The 22,251-nt window shown below is 36.6% G+C and overlaps 1 protein-coding gene across 6 annotated transcripts in view; it reads left to right on the top strand.

Moving 5' to 3' along the window:
• Positions 1-22,251, top strand: part of LOC106056728 (tumor protein p53-inducible protein 11-like) — a 303,798-nt gene that overhangs the window by 170,174 nt on the left and 111,373 nt on the right. The window contains exon 1 of one of the 6 annotated variants that reach the window (XM_056043790.1): positions 16,760-17,137. The exons of 3 other annotated variants lie outside the window; for them this stretch is intronic. The gene's annotated coding sequence lies outside the window, so the exon portion shown is untranslated. Of the gene's footprint in view, positions 1-16,759; positions 17,329-17,374; positions 17,391-22,251 lie in introns of those variants that run through there. 2 more of the 6 variants (XM_056043791.1, XM_056043789.1) reach the window with 2 other exon arrangements.

The raw sequence follows: 22,251 nt of genomic DNA, 5'->3' as shown, positions 1-22,251 counted from the left end.
TTAGGCTCTCTATCCACTGTCTTGGTCTGTTCTAGGCTGTAAGTTTCATTTTGGTCTCAAATGTGCATCCTGCGGCCATTTAAAAAAAAAAAAGAAACAACCTTCAGCTGCCTCGTTCGGTATTCCCTGGCTGCCAGGTGTTCTGTGCCAGTTAAGCAAACTGGCGCCTTTTACAACGACCAGCTTTCAGTTCGCTAAACAAAAAAGCCTTTGGCATACGGTCGTCCTCCTCACGTGATATGGGCCCTGCCCATCGTGGCTGTCTTAACGGCAGTACCTCTTTATCTTCGCTGAAAGCGTTCAAGAAGTCTTCATTGCTTTCTGTATAGTTCCCAGGTCTGAATGCATATAGAAGAATTGAGAGAACCACTGCTTGATAGTCACACTGTATTCATACACTAAGACACTATAACTATGTCCACAAAATGTAATCCTGACTATATATTTATGTGAGCGTATTGGATTGACAAGTATCAGGCCTCTGATTTGATTACACCGTATCCTAGTACATAGATCATACGCGGTATCTTAGTACGCCGACTCATTTGTCTTCATCGATAACTCTTTATTTTAAAATAATTTATACAATATATGAACACCAATTTTGAACCATAAAAAAAAAATATATTTTTTGTTATTTATTTCATGGCCTAGGGTACAATATTATACGATTAATAAAAATAATAATAATAATAATAATCTTTATTGGCCGTGAGGAAATTTGTCTTACAACTTGTGCATTACACCAAACAAAACATTATAACTAGAAAAAAACAAAATGTACATTCGCACCAGACTCACTCATAATTTACATGTGACAAAGTTTATATCAAATTGTTTCTATTTAATGATTTGATTGCCAGGGGAACAAAAGAGTGTTTGTGTCTGTTTGTCTTTGCTATCGGTGCCTTGTATCTCATTTGTGATGGTAAAATCACAAAATCCTGAACCAAAAGGTGATTTTTTTTATTTCTAGAATCTTTTTAACTTTTTTGAGGATTTTTGTCTCAAACAGCTGCCCAAATGGGGTTTGTTTTTTTGCCAATGACTTTACCAGCAGCATTTAGGATTCTATGGCGTTTATTTGTATTTCTCATGCTCAGATTGCCATACCAGGCAGTGATATTAAAACTTAAAACATAGCAGAGCGTGACAAAACATAGCCAAGGCCTTTCCACTAACAGTAAAGGAGGACAATTTTTTCAGTAATCGTAATCTTTGCTGCCCTTTTTTGCTGATATAATCAGTAATAGCAGTTAAATTTAGTTTATTGTCTAGGATAGTACCAAGGTATTTAAAAGTTTGCACTATTTCAATAGTATCCACCTACAGAAACTATATCATTTTCCTTCTTTTCCCTACGAAAATGGATTATCATTTCTTTGGGTTTTTTTTTTTACATTTAATAATAAAAAAATATTTTTGCAGCATTTTTCAATGTGTTCTATTTTTCTGAAATACTCATTTACGTCTGAGCTCTCTGAGAGCAGGGCAAGAAGAGCCGCATCATCAGCGAATTTTGTGAAGGAGCAACAAGAACTATCGAATTGAAAAATAAATGGTGCACAAAATGAACCACAATGGCGATGTCACAGCCCCCCCCCCCCGGGGCGCCCCTATGGTAACTATGTGTGCATTTGATATTACATTGTTTACCCTAACCCTCTGAGGTCTTTTTGTCAAAAAGTCATTAGCCCATAGTATTATATATGGACTAATCTTCAACGCTTTCATTTTTTCAATAAGTAAATGAAGTTGTATGGTGTTAAAAGCTGATGAGAAATCAATAAAGAACAATCTTACATAAGTGTTAGGTAATCACCATCAAAATGTTTCAATTTTAGAGTTATAATTCCTTTGTTTTCGCTTATTATCTTCCAGATCCAGTATATCTATCAGCAGTCACTGACCTCAACAAACACAATACTTCTTTAACTTTCACCTTATCACACCCACGTTTCTCTATATCTCTTTTTCATTTTTTCTATGTCTTCAAGATAATTAACCGCATCTGGAAAATCGACGTCTAAACAAAGGTTATACTTTGCTGCGATTCACTTAAATATGTCAAGCCCATAAGAAGAGTGCGCGTGCTGTAAGTTGAATGACGTAAGCCTGGGTATAATCTCTATTAATTAAACTTAGTAGTAAAGAATCAACTGTTATATTTGTTGTTCTGGGTTAGACCATCATTAAAACGATTCTAAAGACATTGACATCAACTATTTATTGTGAAACGAGATGGTTGTTTTTTGTTTTTTTTTAATTTTGTGACTGTCTTTCTGTGGACTGTAAGGCTGGTAGTGTCTAGATATTGACCAGCGTGACTGTACACAACGTTGGACTGCCCACGTCGACGGTATAACTTATCCCCTGGGGGGAGGAGACATACCATTTTATTTCCTTCGACTTCTGAAAGTTAACTTGACAAACTTGTTGACGTCAGGGTCAATACAACAAACTTGTGTTAGATCAAAGAACATTATAGAAAGAACATTACAGAAAGAACATTACAGAAAGAACATTATAGAAAGAACATTACAGAAAGAACATTACAGAAAGAACATTAGAAGATTATATAAAGAACATAGCTTAAAGTACTTTGTAACAAAAATTACTTAAAGAACATTAAATAAGAACATTACTAGGTGGTTGTATAAATTGTCTGACCTTAGCACCTGTAATTACAATATTTATTTTTTTCCTTCACGTATTCCTAAGTCAGTTGGACCGTTGGGGCACCATGTAAGATTCTTCGACGGTCTTTTTCCATTCCTCTCTGTCTTTTGACTTATTTAGAACCTCTTTCGATGGCAGCCCCTTCATTCTTTTATGTTGTCTTCTTAATGCTTTCTCTGTCTGCCTCTTCTTCTCTTCTTTTTCCTGGTACTGTTCTCTGAAGGAATGTCTTTGCGAGCCCTGAAGACCTTGTAATTAGACCATAGATTTTTAGTTTGAGTTTTTTTTACTATTGTTAACAGGTCATCATTGGGTCATCATGGGGTCCAATCGCTGCAGTAACCCTGTCTCTAATTTCTTGGTTTGTGATGCGGTCTTTGAATGTGATACCTAGGATTCTTATGTAGCATCTCGATTCCATTGCTAGGATCCTCCTCTCTAGCTCTGCATTCAGCGTCCAAGACTCATAAGCACATACAAATGTGGCCACGCAATTAATGTAGTTCCTAATATATCTTTCCCTTCAACAAGAGTCTGTTTTTTAATAAGACACACATTTTCTACATGGTGTCATGATCAAACTTAAAAGCTGTCTAGACAAAGTTATATATATATAGATATATAAATCTAATAATGTTTTTCATTTTATTTTGAGCAACCAATCTTGAGTTGGTATGCAAAAGATCTATATCAAGAGTTTTATAGATTTCAACAGCAGGTGATCTTTTGCTGCTGACACCATGTAGGATACTTAAACACAAGAGGTGTTGCACTGACGCGCTAGCGTGCAAATGTGCATGTGATACCAATATGCTACACAATACTTGACTGACTGACTGGGTGTAGTGATTATGAAGTTGTTTATAGCATTGTTTGTTTGATGCTGGTTGTTTCAATTTCCAAAGTTATTTGATAGGAGCAAGTAGACCTAATATCTATATAAAGGCTTGTAGTTTATTAAGAATGATAGTTTGCTGCTAGTTGCTTAACAATGAGTTGGGAGTTTCTTCATTGTACTACTGCGTGGAGATAGTAACAAAAAGACATTACTATCACGATTATCGTGTGGTTGGCATAAGGCCTAAAAATGTTTGCGGCAATCCACATTTCACAATAAAAGTACCCAGCGCTAGCTGTAAAGTCTGCAGGTCGAAACTGTGTTTGCCGAGTCATGTAGAAACACTGCACTCTTGCTTAATCTTCGGAATCAAAGACATTGTCGTTATCATTAATTTCGTTTTGAAAGGTTCAGGCACCATGTGATATGTTTGAACTTTAAAAAAAATATATATTCCTAGATTTACTTTAATTATTTTCTGTAATTATGAATTTCCACACTAATAAAAACTAGAGTCCAACAGAAAAAGATCTGCTTCTTTAGACATTGGCAGAAAAATAATTAGGTGAATGAATAACAAAAGTACTGGCCTAGATTAATCCTCACTTTTCATTATGTCTTCAAAGCAAACAAACTTTAAATATGACTCTTCATTTGGTCCAGCAAAACAAAATGCCTTAGATCGTTGCTATGGAAACCCGTCCTAGACTTTAAAAAGAAAAGATACAGCATCCATTTTCTCTGAAACCAGAGAAATAAATTAAACGGAAAAGAGAAGGGCGATAATACCTGTTCAGAAAACTGCTCGTAAATTATCTTCCCCTTGTCTGATTGGCTGATCCGGAAATACAACACTTAAAAAGAACTATGGGATCGTTTACAATGTACTTGTGTGTCGTCTGGTCAAGATACCCATTGATGGCCATTCCTCCCCCTCTTCCCGCCTTTGCTTATAATGTCCTGAACTTTAACAAACTAAAAGAGTTAGCAAGGTTCTTCCTGTCAGACATTGCCATCCATGGGGGCAGACGATGTATAGCTTTGATTAATGATGGTGTCATGTGGCCAGCACAAGGACCGAATGTCTTTTATTTTCTCATAATAGTGTCAAGTACGTTTCAGAGCAGTGGTTCTCAAACTGGGGTCCGAGGGTCCTCAGAAAGATGAAAATCGTAATCAAGTAAAATAACTTCTTTGATAAAATTCACTTTATCCGATCGGATAATTTGAATAATAATAATTAACCCTCCCCTCACTGCTGGTTAATATGTTTAGCACGTGACGAGCTAAACCCTAAGATTTGAAAACATTCTTCGCATAACATACTCCGGACTGACCATTATGCTTAAGCTTAGGTCCCTGTCACGGATGAATACTCATAGAGCACCATAGAACACACACGCACTTCATAACACACACAGCCGTACATAAATAACTATGTGGGTGAAGAATTTTAATATAATAAGGAATTAAATATTGTACAATAAACGCAAATTTATGGAATATATGTAAAGTAAAAAGTAAAGTTCCCCCTTTCAGACCTTGTGGTCTATAGGGCAGATGATGTAAAGGTCATCTGTTTCTGTGGCCCACGGTTAACTAGGGTGTCATGTAGCCAGCACAACGACCAACCGCCTTTACTTTTCCCCAACTAACGTTAGGTACCCATTAGAGCTGGGTGGACTCACAGAGGCGCCCGAAGATCCTGAAGTTAAAAATCCCAGTCTTCACCAGGATTCGAACTCCGGACCCCGGTTCGCTAGCTAAGCGCTTTACCGCTCATCCACCGTACCTCCATGGAATATATGATGGATACAATAATAATACATCTATACTATGTATTCGGTGATTAACTACTCATTTAGTGCTTAGGATCTCCATAACATTCAAATACTCATCTTCAAATGAAATACTCTTATCATAGTCAATAGTAATCACCTTTTTCTAATGTTGAAAACTTGACATAGGGCAGCGGCAATGACCTAAGGACATCAAATGATTATTAAACAAATCAACAGTCTCCCACACTAGCAACGGCGCTCCAAAAACTAGAAATGACAGTGTCACCCAGGATTGACATGAAGTCGCTGACACGTATGAACTGACAATGAATCACCAACACTGGCAATGACAATCAAGGACTGACACCGATACTTCTGAACGCCAATTCTTGCACTCCTATACATGGGTCATGGAGTACTACCAAAGAATACGTCCAAAAGCCAATAAAGCTAAAGCTGTCCGCTAGCTTAAAAGACACAAACATTGTCCGGACCAAAAAACACGGCTTATTGTAATAAGCTCCGAATGGCGACCACGCAGTCCAAAATAGCGTCTGGTGACGTCACAAGAAATTATGACGTAGTGCCAAGAAATATAAATATCAATGATACAAGAAGAGGGCGGACCAATTGCAATTAAACAAGCTCTTCTTTTTTAGAGTATACTTTTATAGATTTAAAAAAATCTGGTAGGTGACCTACACCACAGGAAGAGATTAGATGAGATGATTTTTACAAAGCTTATATCAATTCACTCTGTCTGTCTGGTAAGAATCTCGGATCAAACTGAAATTTCGCACACTGATTTCTTATACATGCCAACACAAAAACCCAGCTAGTCAATTAGCTATTTGTAAATAATTATTGTGTTTGGTATCTCGAACAAGGGAAATAAATTTTACTTGGCTGACATTTGGTATAAGTTGAATAAGTCTCTTTTATTGTTTGTAGAATGTTATATAGCAATTTCTTTTTACAATTATTTAAATGGCTGGTTTTTTTTTTTTTTAATTCTTCATTGTTTACTTGTTTTTTGTTTTTTTTTTGCAATACCTCGTATGTAAGTCAGAACTTCATTGAGGATGGGAGGAACCTGGATGCTGACCTCAAAAACAGCTCTAACGATTTTTCTAAAAATGAAATACTGGATGAATATCGCTGAGAAAAGAATTACTAGCTCATTGGCCACATGGGGAAAACTCGCTTGACTTTGATCTTTTTTTAAAGTTTAATAAAAAATAACATAATTTGTAATTTGGCTGGAGATCTAGTTCTAGTATTCTAGATCAAGGTCTAGATTCAACATTGGTTTTGAATGGGCTATCGCGTTCTTGAAAGGAATATCGCGTTCGGGAATTTCCGAATGTAAGGCATTATTAGTTCAAGAGTTTAATGAATTAATGTTCAGGAAAATTTTTGCACATCGTCTTCTAAGTCTTGATTTGAATGCCTGTCATTGGAATGTGATGAAGTGCTCAAGATCTGTACACTCGCTTGGCCAGAATTCTTTCTCGGGGAGAAGGGGCGAGAGGGCTGGATAGAAAAATGTTCCATTGTTGTTGTTATCTAAGTTGTATTAATTTTTAAGAAAAAACAATCGCTGTTTTTAAAGAGTGTTTTTAAATGTTTTTCTTGATGTTTCTTTGCTGTCTAATATATTTTTGTGATCGACACCTATAAAAGTTTAGCTATGATTTCTAAAACTAGAATGTAACTGTCTGAACTCAGTGCACGAATGTTGGGTGTAGATATCTTGGCCTACCTTGACACACCTGGAAACAAGATCCAAGCCTACAGGAAAACAAGGTAAAAGAATCAAAGGATGTACACGAGCCAGAGATGTAAATATTGATTCGATCTTTTTTTTTTTATTACGTTGCATTTTTTGGTAAGTTAACGGACGATCGGATCGAGATGTGTGTTTGGATGTAAGTTTGTGTGTTTGTAACGATGGGCTTGTGTGGCTAAGTAAGTTTCTGTACTTTCAGAGCTAAGTCCAAACTCCACCTTGTTGCCAGAGAGACGTGTTTAGTGTGAGAAAGAGCAGATAGCATCTTTCACGTAGTAAAGCACTTTTAATTCTTAAGTCGAAATAATGCACAAATTGAACCAACATTAGAATATAAACTTTCTTAGCTATTTTGTTGTTATTTATATCGGTAGAGTGTCTATTTTTAGTAGCAAGAGAAATTGTTACGTAGGCAGCATACAGAAACAAAATTTAATAAAATACTCTGAAAGACACAAAGATAAAGGCACATTCCTCGTCCCATATGCTAGGACAAATTTGTACAAATACTCTTTCTTCTCTAGTGCTATTAGAGCACGGAATGGGTTGCCTGAGCTAGCCAGGAAAACCAGTGACTTGGTAGAATTTAAGTCATTGGTTAATATGCATGACTGAATGCATGACGCGTAGGACGTAATCATCTTCTTTTTTTGAAGTAACCTTTGTATTATATAAGATAAGATAAGAATGTGGAATGGTGCGAATGCGTGTTGAAAGCATCCGAAAATAGAGTATTGTAAACAAAGTTAGTATTGATTATTATTAATTGTTACTCAAGATTAAAGTCTTTTTAATCTACTATAAATGAGTCTGTTGATATATAATAAAGAGTCTCATCGGCTCGTAACAGTAATGTATCGTGTCTTCTCGGAACTCATGTGACCTTGACACGTACAGTGACCTACATTACTTGGCATTGTTGTTATATGAATATCTGAGAGGGTTAGGCTGATCTGTATGCCTGTATAGTGATACGAAAAGAAAACTCACTGAAGTAGCTTGTCTGTAATTAAGTAGTTTATATATAAAAGTGATGATAGTTATTTGGTTGTTATTCCCTCGATTCGTTTTGATACCTAACACAAACTTCGAGCTTTTTACGAAACTGAATTAGCGATGGAAAAAAATGATGAAACCCAGAGCCGACAATAACCGAAGATAACCGAAGACAAAACAAAGATTAAATTGAGTCCAAATATTAACTTTTGAATGTTTTCAGAACACATTTTATCAACTAGGCATTGTTATTGTGTTAAGTTTACATAGTTGAGATGCACAGAGGAGCTAAACTATCTGCACAGCATCATCATGTGTGGAGACAGAATAGACGTAGTAAGGGCCACTCCAGTTCAACTGACCACGAGATCGTAGTGTGGCCAGCACAACGCCCATATGGGTCACGTGAACTTTCATCTCATACACACATTTTCCTATCACATAATTCATTTAGAAAATGGGCTTTTTGGGAGCGCCTTGTGTGTCTGATTTTGACAACCTCACGTTTTCTACGCCTGCTTCTGGTTCAAGCCTGTCCCACTGTCACGTGCCATCAGACCATCTTTCATTTATCCCCCGCCTTTTTTTCATCTAGAGTTCTAGACATTCGCCATGTAAGATTAACTTTTAAAGTCATTCAATGGCATATATCCAAATCATTTAATTCCTTTGTCTGTAGCAATCATAACCTACGACAAATATTTTAAAAATATCTTTTAAAAACAAAAATTCAGAAACCTAAAAACTGTCTGATAGTTCAGCTCCAAGAACGATCGCATAGTCACATTCTTCAGATTATCAGATATCTTTTATACTGCTTCATATATCTATACTTTGTCGTTTTAAAAATAAAGAATTCTACCGAGGAAAAAAAAAGTTGATTTAAAAACATTCTCAAAACAAAATGTTTAAATATTTACAAACATACTTGTACTTAAACACGTGTCTTGAGAGACATGCGCAGTGCGGACGGTGAACGTTTTACAGGAAGAAAAAAGATCAATATCTTGTCTCGTCAAAATCAATCAATCAGTATCTCCACTCTTAATAATCATTCCCTGCATAAAAAGGGGAGTTATTTTCAGAATCCCTCTATTTAGGTCACAGAACGCTTCCCTGTAATTTTTTTTGTGTTTTGTTTGTTTGTAACAAGCTTTTACACTCTGGCCACGTCTGCCTTTAAAACAGACCAGCACTGACACATATATTTTTAGACACATCCAATATCTGTCCGGTTAGCATAAGTGGACAAAAAGAGGACGAAAAAAACGATTAATAAACAAGTCGATATCCACATTCCTGCGTGTATCGCTCTCCCTGTATTACTCTTTGTGACGTCGGCCTTCCCGCGGCCACACTGTCTTTGGATATATCCCGAGTTCGATTTCCGGTGTCGACTAGCATTTTGAGCGTAGGCGATTTAATGACGCCGCCGAGTCCAGCCAGCCCGAATGGGCACCCGATTTACGTTGGGGAAGTAAAGGAGGTTTGGCCGTTGTGCTGACCACATGACACCCTCGTTAACTGTCGTTCATAAAAACATATGAGATATACATCTTCTGTCTCGATATATCGCTATGTATGTAACGGGTATCTAAAGACATATATACGTTGATACAACATGAGAACACTCTGTTTTTGACTTCAAACTAAATCTTATGAAAATATTACATTGTCCCGAAACTGTACCAGGAAAAAGATACATACATAGAAAGCGATGGAATGACAATATTAAAGAATGGACGGGTCTGTCATTGAAAAAATATATATATAATAATAATAATAATAATAATAATAATAATCTTTATTATCCGTAAGAAAATTAGTCTTACAATTTGTGCATTACACCAAACAAAAAAACATTATAACTATAAGAAACCGAAGTGTACATTCACACCAGACTCACTCATAATTTACATGTGACAAAGTTTATACCAGATTTTCTATTTAATGATTTGATTGCCAGGGGAACAAAAGAGTGTTTGTGTCTGTTTGTCTTTGCTATCGGTGTCTTGTATCTCTTTTGTGATGGTAAAATCACAAAATCCTGACACAAAGGATGATTCTTTATTTCGAGGATCTCGTTAGCTTTTTTATAGATGTTTGTCTCAAACAACTGCCCAAATGGGGTTTGTTTTTTGCCAATGATTTTGCCAGCAGCATTGAGGCAAGAGAGCGATTTGAATGGAGAAAGACAGTCGATAGATCATATGTGGTGCCCCGACGGTTCCACAGACGAAGCCTTCACTCAGGCTTAGGTAAAGATGAAGGTTACCGCTAACAAAATGCGACGTGTTTCATCTAATCATTTTAACGTTTTGATCATGTGACCAGGCTATTTATAGTTCACAATTTCCCCCCACGGTGTTTTCAGGAGAGGTCAATCATTCAGTAGCAGAAGTTTTGCCCTGCCTTCATTCATTCAAATAGCATCGCGTGACGAACAACGTACCTGATGGCTGGGGGGGTTGATGCTGTCTGTCTGTGTGTGGGGGGGGGATAATAAGGATAGAGGCTAAAGAGGAATATGCTGTGCATACGGTCAAATGTAACGTAGACACATGAGTGACACACTCTCGTGAACTAGAAACATTTTCAATATATTTGTGTGATTAGGTTTGAATGCTGCATCCATAATTAATATTCGGACTCGAAGACCCGCCTTATTATGTCTGAATAATTATTGTTTTTATAAATGTTTTCTTAGATTAGATAGATAGATACATAGATAGATAGATAGATAGATAGATAGATAGATATATAGATAGATAAATAGGTAGGTAGGTAGGTAGGTAGGTAGTAGGTAGGTAGGTAGTAGGTAGGTAGGTAGGTAGGTAGGTAGATAGATAGATAGATAGATAGATAGATAGATAGATAGATAGATAGATAGATAGATAGATAGATAGATAGATAAATAGGTAGATAGATAGATAGATAGATAGATAGATAGATAGATAGATAGATAGATAGATAGACTAACAGAACGACTGACTGATTGATTGATTGATTCGCATACTATAGATTGCTAGCATTTAATTTTGAATTCACGACTCATTCTCTACTGCGCGTAAGTTCTCCAACCAAAAAAAAAAAAAAATTTAAGATAAAATGTTTTGTGTAATATGCTGTCGTTGTTGTTTTTTATAAGAAAGAGATGATTCTTCAAAAAATGTTGCACACAAAAAAAAAATTAACTCTTGGGAAGTTTTCAGAATTATTTTTTTTTATTTTACCGAGAATACTAACATTATCAGCATTTAACAAAAGATGGAAGGACAATAGAGCTATTTATTTTAATGATTAGAAAAAAATCTCAAAAATGGTGAGCTTAAAATTTTAAATATGTTGTCATTTCAGACTTGGCAATGTTGACATTTCTGTTTCTCTCAGAGAAGACCGGCATGCCAGAATAATCTGTCATATTGACATAAAGCGCATGTTAAAATCTCTTTATTTTCTATGTTTATCTCATTATGTTTCTCTTAATTAGGACCATTTATTTTTTGTAAAATTAGCTACTTCATTAAGTCGCTATTTTAACTATTGTAAAAATCGTAACTAAAACTGTATGGCCATATTAAAAAGTCTTCGAGACTTGCAAAGACCTTCCTTCAGGAAACAGTACCAGGAAAAAGAAGAGGCAGACAGAGAAAGCGATGGGAAAGAACTATAAAAGAATAGACGCGCCTGCTATTGAAAGACAGGGAGAAATGTCAAACAAGGCCAGAGGTTCCCTGAAAATTTTTTTTTTAATTTTTACACGAAAATGAATGCAGTTTATGAAAATGGGGTTTAGCCAACATATTCATAGTTAATAAAAAAAAAAGAAAACTGTAAAAATGGGTTTACCCGATTTTCTAAAAGTTTCGTTCCTCAATAAAGATAACTCTATGAATTGTTCTATTTTTGTGGTCTTCCGGTTGTGGGAGGGACATTGACCATTCACTGCGGTCTCCGTTGTGCTTTAGGAACGTTCGTGTCAAAGTTTATCAAGAATTGGTCAAACGGTTTTGATGTCCATTCGGGACTTATACACATGCATAATTGCATACATACATTTATACATGCATACATACATTTATACATGCATACATACATTTATACATGCATACATACATTTATACATACATACATACATTTATACAAACATACATTTATACATACATACATTTATACATACATACATTTATACATGCATACATACATTTATACATGCATACATATATTTATACATACATACATACATTTATACATACATACATACATTTATACATGCATACATACATTTATACATGCATACATACATTTATACATGCATACATATATTTATACATACATACATTTATACATACATACATTTATACATACATACATTTATACATGCATACATACATTTATACATGCATACATATATTTATACATGCATACATACATTTATACATGCATACATATATTTATACATACATACATTTATACATGCATACATACATTTATACATGCATACATACATTTATACATACATACATACATTTATACATACATACATACATTTATACATGCATACATACATTTATACATGCATACATACATTTATACATGCATACATACATTTATACATGCATACATATATTTATACATACATACATTTATACATACATACATTTATACATGCATACATACATTTATACATGCATACATATATTTATACATACATACATTTATACATACATACATACATTTATACATACATACATACATTTATACATACATACATACATTTATACATACATACATACATTTATACATACATACATACATTTATACATACATACATTTATACATACATACATACATTTATACATACATACATATGCCTTGCTCTGATAGGAAGAATTGGTGCTTCGACACCATTAGCCTGAGGCTGTACATATCACACCACACGTCACCTGTTTGTAATTTGACCCTGACATTGTCTGGGTAAAAATCAGATCAAATGTTTTAATATGCACAGTGTGAACTATAGAGATGGACGTTTTTTGTTTTTTTTTTTTACAAACCTTTTATCAATTCACTCTGTCTGTCTGGTAAAAAGTGTGTACACATTATTTCTCCCACACACAATCTCGGATTAAGCTGAAATTTTATACACAATTATCTTTTTTACCTGGCAATATAAGAATCAATAAAAAAATAATAAATTGAACAATTAGCTAACTAACTATTGGTAATTAATTGTTATGTTTGGTACCTTGAACAAGGGAAATAAATCGTACTTGACAGATGTTGTGGTATAAGTTTTTAGAATAAATGTTTCATTTTACTGAGAATACTAACATCAGCATTCAGGGTTCAAACCCGGGACCATCGAGACACCCGAACTTCAGTCCCACGTGACTACGAAGCCATCCATTTTCTAAAAACATATTTCGTATATACGTGTGTTTATAAGCTTGCGTTCGTGTCTTCGCTGAAAACTGACCTAGAAATTAAACTCTGTCTTGACCTGATTATGACACTGGCGGCCAGCGCTTTGTGGCCTGAACAATCAGACCACACACACACACAAAGAAAGCATTCGTTTGATTGGTTGTCTCATGAAACAAGTGTCACGTTGTCACGTCAAAGTCACACAACTGGTAGATCATTATGTCACGTTATGTAACCATCTTGCCAGCGTCTTGATTGAACAGTGTGGACAGCAGAAGGGAAGCTAGTAGTGTGGAAGCCTTAGCAATGTGTTTTGATGTAGCCTTGTTCGTGTGTGTGTGTTTGTGAGTCTGAGAGTAGGAGTGTCTCATGTTTTCACGTAACTATGTGTGTGTTTTTATGCATGACTGTGTCCCTACCTCCTCCGAAATCAAGACACGACATCTGTATTTTGTAAATCAACAACCAAATGTCAAATCTTTTAATACGGGCTTTAGTGCTCTGATATATATAGCCACGGCGTGGACACTGGCTATCACATTAAAGCACCCTGATACAATCTTATAAGCGTTAAGTTATTTACGACTTCCGGTCAGTGTGACGTCACTCCAGTAGCAGAAGACAAGCACAGAGACTTTTGGAATGAGCAATCTAGTTTTAGTATACGCCGAGATTTATACCTCATTGGAGTCGCGCATAGGTGTTCATCAAATGAGAACTAGATGCTGACTTACAGATAAACGTGCACACACTCAAACACGCGCACACACACACACATTACTGAGGAACACTCGTTCCCCTTTCTTTCAGACCTTGTGGTCTATGGGACAGATGATGTAAAGGGTCATCCGTATGACTGTATCTGTGGCCAACGGTTAACGAGGGCGTTATGTGGCCAGCACAACGACCAAACGCCTTTACATTTCACCAACTAATGTCAGGTAACCATTACAACTGGGAGGACTCAGAGGCGCCCTAGGGTCCCGAAATTAAAAATTCCAGTCTTTATCGGGATTCAAACCCCGGGACCCCCGGTTCAGAAGACAAGTGCTTTACCGCTCAACCACCGCGCCTCCTGCTGAGGAACAGTGTCGTACATTAACAGTACAGACTGGGAAAGAGAAAAAAAAAAAAACAGTTCAAGGAGCGGGCCTGCAAAGCATTCACACAATCCTGATGCAGTCCCGTTACAGATCTTGCGATCTATCGAGACAGAAGATGTAAATCTCATATTCAGAATGGAAGACTCTAAACGACTCCTTTATGGGCAATGAAAGAAAGGGAGGCGCCCACAGTGTTGAAAAAGACAACGCTTCAGGGACATCCTGATAGCGTCACTGAAAGACTTCAGCATTGTCTGCCACCCCGTGGGGGGACTGAAGCCTCAATGCATCGCGCTGGAGGAACTGGCGCACAAATTGCAGAAGAGAACAGCGCTGTCAGAAGAGAAAAGGGCTAGATAAAAATAGTAAGGCCAATGACACTAGCTCCAGCTGGAATAACCTGCCCAGTGTGCAGCCAAAACATTCCGGGCTCACATAGGTCTCACCAGCCTATATGAGGGGGGCACAGCCACCTGGTCATCGAAGCATGATAAATGGAAATACAAGAGATTATAGAGACAAGTGGGAAAAAGGGGGGGGGGGGGGGTCTTAACAAGACAAACGCACATGTACAGTTATATTCCTTCACACATCAAAACTTGAGAACCTCGAGTTAATACTTCGTTTAATCTCCCAACTCACTGATTATCTTATAATTAGCAGACGTTGTTTCAAAGGAGAAGATAATTAAGTCCTACAGTATCAGGTCTTTTCAATATTCAGAGACGCCTAAACTCGATGTAAACTGGTGACGGTGGAACGTATCACATCCCTTTCCTGACTTTCGTCAAAGTTTCACACTCAGACCTTACGATCTATGGGGCAAATGATGTTAAGGTCATCTGTTTCTGTGGCCATCACAACGACAGACCGTTTTTACTTGTTGTAGTAGGTCCGAACTCATGGTTTCTCACGTGCAAATATGTACCACGAATAAGAGAATGTGATTTTATCTATGTCTTTCTGAGTAGTATATTAGGTTTTGTTTATTTGTTTGTTTTTATTTGTAAATTATGGTTAAGTGTTTTAGTGTATTATTGCTAATTTTACTTATAAGTCTTCTATCCTGAAGGCTTTCTAAATGTAGAGATTTTACTAAAGGTGTTACTCTAGTCAAATGGGAATATCCGTTTTTGTTACAAATGTCACGGCTCTATTTCGCGTCAGTTCTAGTTTCTTTGTTTTCTTTCTTTGATTTCCTAATGATTTCGTCAAAATGTGTATTCCATAATTTTTTTTTATTAGTTATCAAGTATATTTCCAAATACAAATCGTGTAAGCTTACATTGGTTCACATATAACATGTATATCATATCTAAATAGACTCATGTAGAAAAAAATGCAATAAAATGATAAAGTGAATAGAAATCAGAAATAATATAGGGAAAGAGAGTGAGAGAAGGAGGGAGAAAGAAAGAGAGAGAAAGAGAGAAATAGAGAGAAAGAAAAAGAAAGAAATAATATAGGGAAAGAGAGTGAGAGAAGGAGGGAGAAAGAGAGAGAGAAAGAGAGAGAGAAAAAGAAAGAGAAAGAGAGAAAGAAAAAGAGAGAGAGAAAGAGAAAGAGAGAAAAAGAGAGAGAGAGAAAGAAAGAGAGAGAAAGAAAGAAAGAGAGAAACACAGAGAGAGAAAGAAAGAGATAGAGAAAGAAATAGAGAGAGAAACACAGAGAAAGAGAGAGGGAGAAAGAGAAAGAAAGAGAGAGAGAAACACAGAGAAAGAGAGAGAAAGAGAAAGAAAGAAAGAGAGAGAGAAAGAAAGAGAGAGAGAGAAAGAAAAGAGAGATGAAGAAAGACAAAGCAAGAGAGACAGAGAGAAAGAAAGAGAGATAGAGAGAAAGAAAGAGAGAGAGAGAAAGAAAGAGAGAGAGAGAAAGAAAAGAGAGATGAAGAAAGACAAAGCAAGAGAGACAGAGAGAAAGAAAGAGAGACAGAGAGAAAGAAAGAGAGAGAGAGAGAAAGAAAGAGAGAGAATGTGTTGGGTGATAAATAAGACATGACAAAGAAACATGTCTATTATGCCATCTACCGCCTTCACTGAGTGTTCAAACCCAACACCTAAGTCTTACACTAAATCATCAAGTACCATGCTGGTAACACAGGACGGACAGGGGGGGGAGGGGTGATGAAAGAGTGGGAACTGCAGGAGGCAGGGAGGGATCCAAGAACCACGTGACCTGCTCACCACACACTACAGCGAGCTACACTCTCACGAGCCGAGACTGAATTTCCCGCCTGCTCATGTGAAATCAAACAAGGTGGACATAACGCCAGCTTCTTTTTTTTTTCTTGTTCCTTATTGAGTTCGTTTATTTTGTTCAGTTCAAACAGAAACTAGCAGTGTTGGCGTCAGTCCTTGGATACTGTATATCTACGTAGCGATTCACATCTACAAAGTTGTATATGTGTGTGTGTGTTCCATTTTTTTATAATTAAAAAAAGAAATCTGTAATAACACGTGCGTGTTTCTCATTGCTGAAAGCTTCTAAAGTTGGATTGATTCTATTCCTGGAAGAAACCAAATTGGTAAGGCTTAGAACTGCTAGATCTAGGTCTAAAGCTTAGCATTGGAAAGATTTAGATTTCAGTGTTGGAAAACTACTGCCGCTGTTCGATTCCGGACTAACAAAAGGTTCAATACATATATTCTAATGACGTTAATAGCGTAATATAAACATTCACATTTTTACAGGAGCTCATAGAATTTGGATTATATGGTGAATTGAGATTCTCATAAGATATTTCATATTGTTTTTATAACAAACCTTTGTCTTCAATGGTAAATAGTTCTTATGAATTATGAAATATTCAGAGAAGCTTAACTCGATGTAAACTCTTGTCGAGTAGAACTTATCTCATCTGTTCCTTGATTTTTTTCGTCGTGGGATTACAATTTCAGACATTACGATCTATGGGGCAAAAGATGTTAAGGTCATCTGTTTCTGTGGCCAGCACAACGACCAACCGCCTTTACTTTCCCCAGCTAAAGTTAGGTACCCATTAGAGTTGGGTAGACTCAGGAACGCCCTAAAAATCTCAATATTAAAAATCCCAGCCTTCACAGAGATTCGAACCCAGGACCTCAGAAGCCGAGCGCTTAACCACTCAGCCACCGTAGGGATACGGTTCCGTTCGCGTAACCAAACCCCTTATGCAATTATACTTAGCAGAATGTATTTTACTTTGTCCATTCATTTTCTTTGAATGACCCTTTCTTCTTCCGCTGTTCGTATAATAGGATCGAACTTGCTCAGCTTGTGTCTACACTCAGCATTGAGGTAGAACTAGTATTTCAATGAATTGTTTCGTTGTATTGTCGTCTGTCCGTTCAGGTTTTGTATTTCAATTAATAATACATACTTCCGGAGAAACTCCAGTGAATTTTATTTTCATATTTGTATTCAAATGTCAAACTGATCTTTTAAACATTTTTTGTGTCAAATGTTGGCTTAGAACACCAGCCTGTCTTGCTTGCTGTGTTACATTGGTTCGAATCCGCTATCTTCTTTTTAGCTAGTGTAACCTGCTCAAACTTTTGAGACATTCACCTCTGTTAAGCTTTTTTTTTGTTTGAATACATTAAGACTAAGACTTGCTTTATTGATCCTTACGGAAATTTGTTGTGAATTCAAGGACTCTTTTCTCATATAAAGACAACACAACAGAAAAATACACATAAATACAACAGACAACATAAAGAGTTCATTCAGCGACTACACACAGGTATCTTGGTGCATTTCATGTTCCCTGATCAATGAGTGGCGGTGATAGAGTCTGACCGAGTGAGATTGAGATTGTATTTAGCTATCGAAGTAATCACAGTAAACTAGTGTCTGATGTGTCAGACCTGCCAACTTGTAACATAAACGATGACTTAATTGCGTTAAGACTCTTGGGTGCAGTCACCTGTAGATATCTAAAAAGTCCTAGCTTCTACCTTTGTTAGGACAACAAATCTCTGTCGTTTTCTTCTGTTTTATATCTTAATTGCACACTTTTTTGTTGTTGTTTTGAAAGCTAATTTCAGCAGCGTCAATGGGTTAAAACAATATTGGTTTTATGTTATGGCATTGTTAGGTTTACATCTCAACAACTAGCCTCGCTTTCGAAACTGACAACATCATCCAATGGGTGAAAGGTAATGGGGAAAATATAAACAGGGGAATACCAGCTATTATGACTTCTGTAACCAGTGCCAGATTTGAATAAGTGGAGGGCCTGGGCATGATCCTTATGGAGGCCCATTACCTCGTAATGCTACAATATAGATCTACTCTATCATCTTAAAAATATAATAAAATAAAAGCTTTTCTTATTTGTGAAGAAAGACTTTATTTTAAAATTTTATTCTCCTAACCCTTTCAACTATCATTAAGTATGCATATTTTGTTAACCATAATATATTTTGGAAATAATGAGACTCCTTAACCCTTAAAGTGCTGAACTGTTTTACAATGAGTGCATACACAAGTCTGATGTTTAGGGGCTAAACTACCACACGCGTTTTAAGGGTTAAAGGTTATGGAAATGGCACGTCGGTTCTAGCCACACACATAACTGTCCCTGGCTGTGACATAGTTACAAATGAAAAGATTCTGTTCGAAGAAATGCAATAAACAAACTGGTGTAACAAATTTGTTAATTATGACTTTTTATGTGTTAACAATAACGTTTTTGGCCCAGGAAAAAAAAGCACTTTCGTTTTAAAAGATGAAAAAAATATATATTGTTATGGGCTTTGCGATTGTGAATGACGCAAAAAAAAAAGGGGGAATGTCGTCAGCGGTCTTAGATAAGGGAGACTACTCCATATTGCCAGACTGGAAAGACGAATTATTGTATTGAGTTATATTTCGTTCAGAATACCATTTTATAGTATTACTAAAGTCTACTACACTGATTCCATTGTTATCTCCAGTAAATGTCGTCGTCTGTATTGCAAATAAAAGGGTACATATTCTTGCTCACAAACAAGTCATTCAAGTCATTTTAAGTTTTACAAGTTCAAATAGAATACGTTTAGTGCTGTTAGTTGTCTACCAACGGTGCAGTGCCACAAGACAACAACAATTATATACAAAAAAATTGAACAATTTTAATAGGCACTTCGCTTTCATTCTCTTTGTATATACTACTCTACCTACGCCCAAAAATAACGCGGGAATATAATTGACTCGTAGGATCCGCCGATGAGTTTATAAAATCGTAAACTCCTTTTATTATATTCATTATTATCAATATCTTTGCTTGAATCAAGATTATGTATTTATAAAAAGATTAAAATTAGTTGAAATAATGTCAGAAGTTTTAGTTGTGACGCTATCTCAAGCTCATTCTTCACCCGCACTTATAAAAAAAAGTATCAAATCTCAGAAACTGTATCACAGTTGGCCCAACACATTTTCAATAACGCCCCCCCCCTCCCAAAGGCCCTATATTGTGATGTTTTCTCTCCTAGACACTGCAATACAACAATATTGGGAGCCGAAAAATCAATGAGCAATTTTTATGTATCTTGCATATCGAATTTTTCTTTTGAACGGAATGAGTGTCTACGCCGTCTGAAGATCGATGCTCATTAATGTGATCGAGATTCAATAAATCGATAAAAGAATTGTTATCAATTTTCCATCGTACTGTGCGCTCGTTTTTGTTCAGGGAGTGATCTGATTAAAAAGTGAATTTTTGAGATTGTTGCTTTACATACGTAAGGAAAACACAACGAACTGTTAGAAGTAAGTGAATGGCTGACACAAGCAACGAGAGGAAGTATCAAAGGGAGAAGATAGGGGCGAGGTCTTAGAATGCATTTACCGCACCAAAAAGGACGGACTGTGAACGCGACATTAAACGTGACGTAATTTTAGGGTTAAGTTCTAGAAATGAATAACACAATAGTTTGAATAGAGTCTTCCTAGGTTGGTCAACATTGTGATAAGGTCGAGACTTGGACTGATCGTCTATTCCGTATTATAACTGTAAAGGGTTATATATCTCTAAAATTCTTTATTCACTATTATAACCTGTATGCCTCGCATAATCCACTGCAATGTGGTTCGCCCGTTTAAGTGTAGGCCTAGCCAACAAATTCAAGTAATCTCTCCAACAGTAATCTGAATATTTTCTCTCTTAAAACATAACCTAATGATTTACAGACGTCTCACACAACACCCGCTCGTCTTTCGAGTAGTCTGATGAAATGGGGTTTGCATCCTCAATGCGGCCCAAGTTAGAGTGTCATGACGTTTTTAACTGTGCTACAGGTCTGGGTGCTTTGCTTGTTTATTGCGAGAATGTATAGTCGAAGGCAGACAATGACAATAATTGAAGTTATAGTATACGTTTTAAGATAATGTTTGGGTGAATAGACAGTTGATTAAAATGGCTCAAATTGTCTTTATTTACACCGACGTTGACTTTTCATATTTGCATTTTTGAGAGTGTGTTGGTTTCTTGAAACTTATAAGTTTATGGACAGTAAAGCTATTTATAGAGAATGATCTAGTTTAGGTATTCTTTTGTCCTTGCGGCGCAATGACATTGTGCTCGCTTATGTAAGAGGAGTCGCAAGTTAGCTCTGATTAGTCACTTTTTTTTATTTTTAGGATACCTCAGCTTTTTAGCTTTTGACTTGTCGAGCTGTTTGCATCCTAGCTTTTGCCTCTTTTCTTTGCCTCTTTTTTAGTCACTACATCTTATGTGAGCCGTAATTTACCACATCCCAACATTTTGTACTTCAAGTTTGTTTTAATTATAATTACTCCGTCATGAAATGACTCTAGGTATTTGTGCATAAAATTGAGTTTATTTGTTTGAAGAAATAGGATTATCTAGTTGTTATTCGAGATGATATATTATATGTTGGTCATGTCGCTGCAGCTTGTAATAGGCATCATTTTTTCTAGCATTTAGTGTTGAGCTTGTCCACAATGGCCATATTCTATTCTCTATTTTTTTTTCTATTAAGTAAAAAGGAATTATTTTAAAATTGATTTAGTCTTTAGTCTTATATGTGAAGCGTCAGGGTATTTATTTTAGGCCCTGCAGGACTGCATTGTCAGTCAGGAAGACAATCTGGCTATTAGGCGACTCTCTGGCTAGTTGGCGACACTCTGGCTAGTTGGCGACAATCTGGCTAGTAGGTGACACTCTGGCTAGTTGGCGACACTCTGGCTAGTTGGCGACAATCTGGCTAGTAGGCGAAACTCTGGCTAGTTGGCGACACTCTGGCTATTTAGCGTACATGGGTGATTTAATATCGTGGTAGCTGCAAACTCTAGTGCTCCTCTGTCCGAGAGATCTCCAGTTGCAATTAACTTTTCTAGTCTTCCTCCTATGGGCCATCCAATGAGTATGCCAGCTCCTCCGTTTATGTTGGAATTTTGCGCAGCCCATCAAGAGATGTCCTCCTCCCCCCTCTATCACAAAGAAAGAGCTACATTTTCACAATGTTCAGAACCCTTGGATCACTAGAGCGTCTTCTTGAGTCTAAACCAGGGGTTCTCAACCTGTGGTTCGCGACCCCCTTGGGGGTCGATTGACGATTTGCCAGGGGTCGCCAAAGACCATCGAAAAAGTTTATTGTTTTTGTCTATTCCTCTATTGCTGTGTGTGTGGGGGGGGGGGCGCGGCAGAGTGGG

This window comes from Biomphalaria glabrata, chromosome 10, assembly GCF_947242115.1.
Source record: "Biomphalaria glabrata chromosome 10, xgBioGlab47.1, whole genome shotgun sequence".
In the NCBI taxonomy this organism is placed as follows: Eukaryota; Metazoa; Mollusca; class Gastropoda; family Planorbidae; genus Biomphalaria; species Biomphalaria glabrata.
This window is presented reverse-complemented; position numbering and strand designations above follow the sequence as displayed.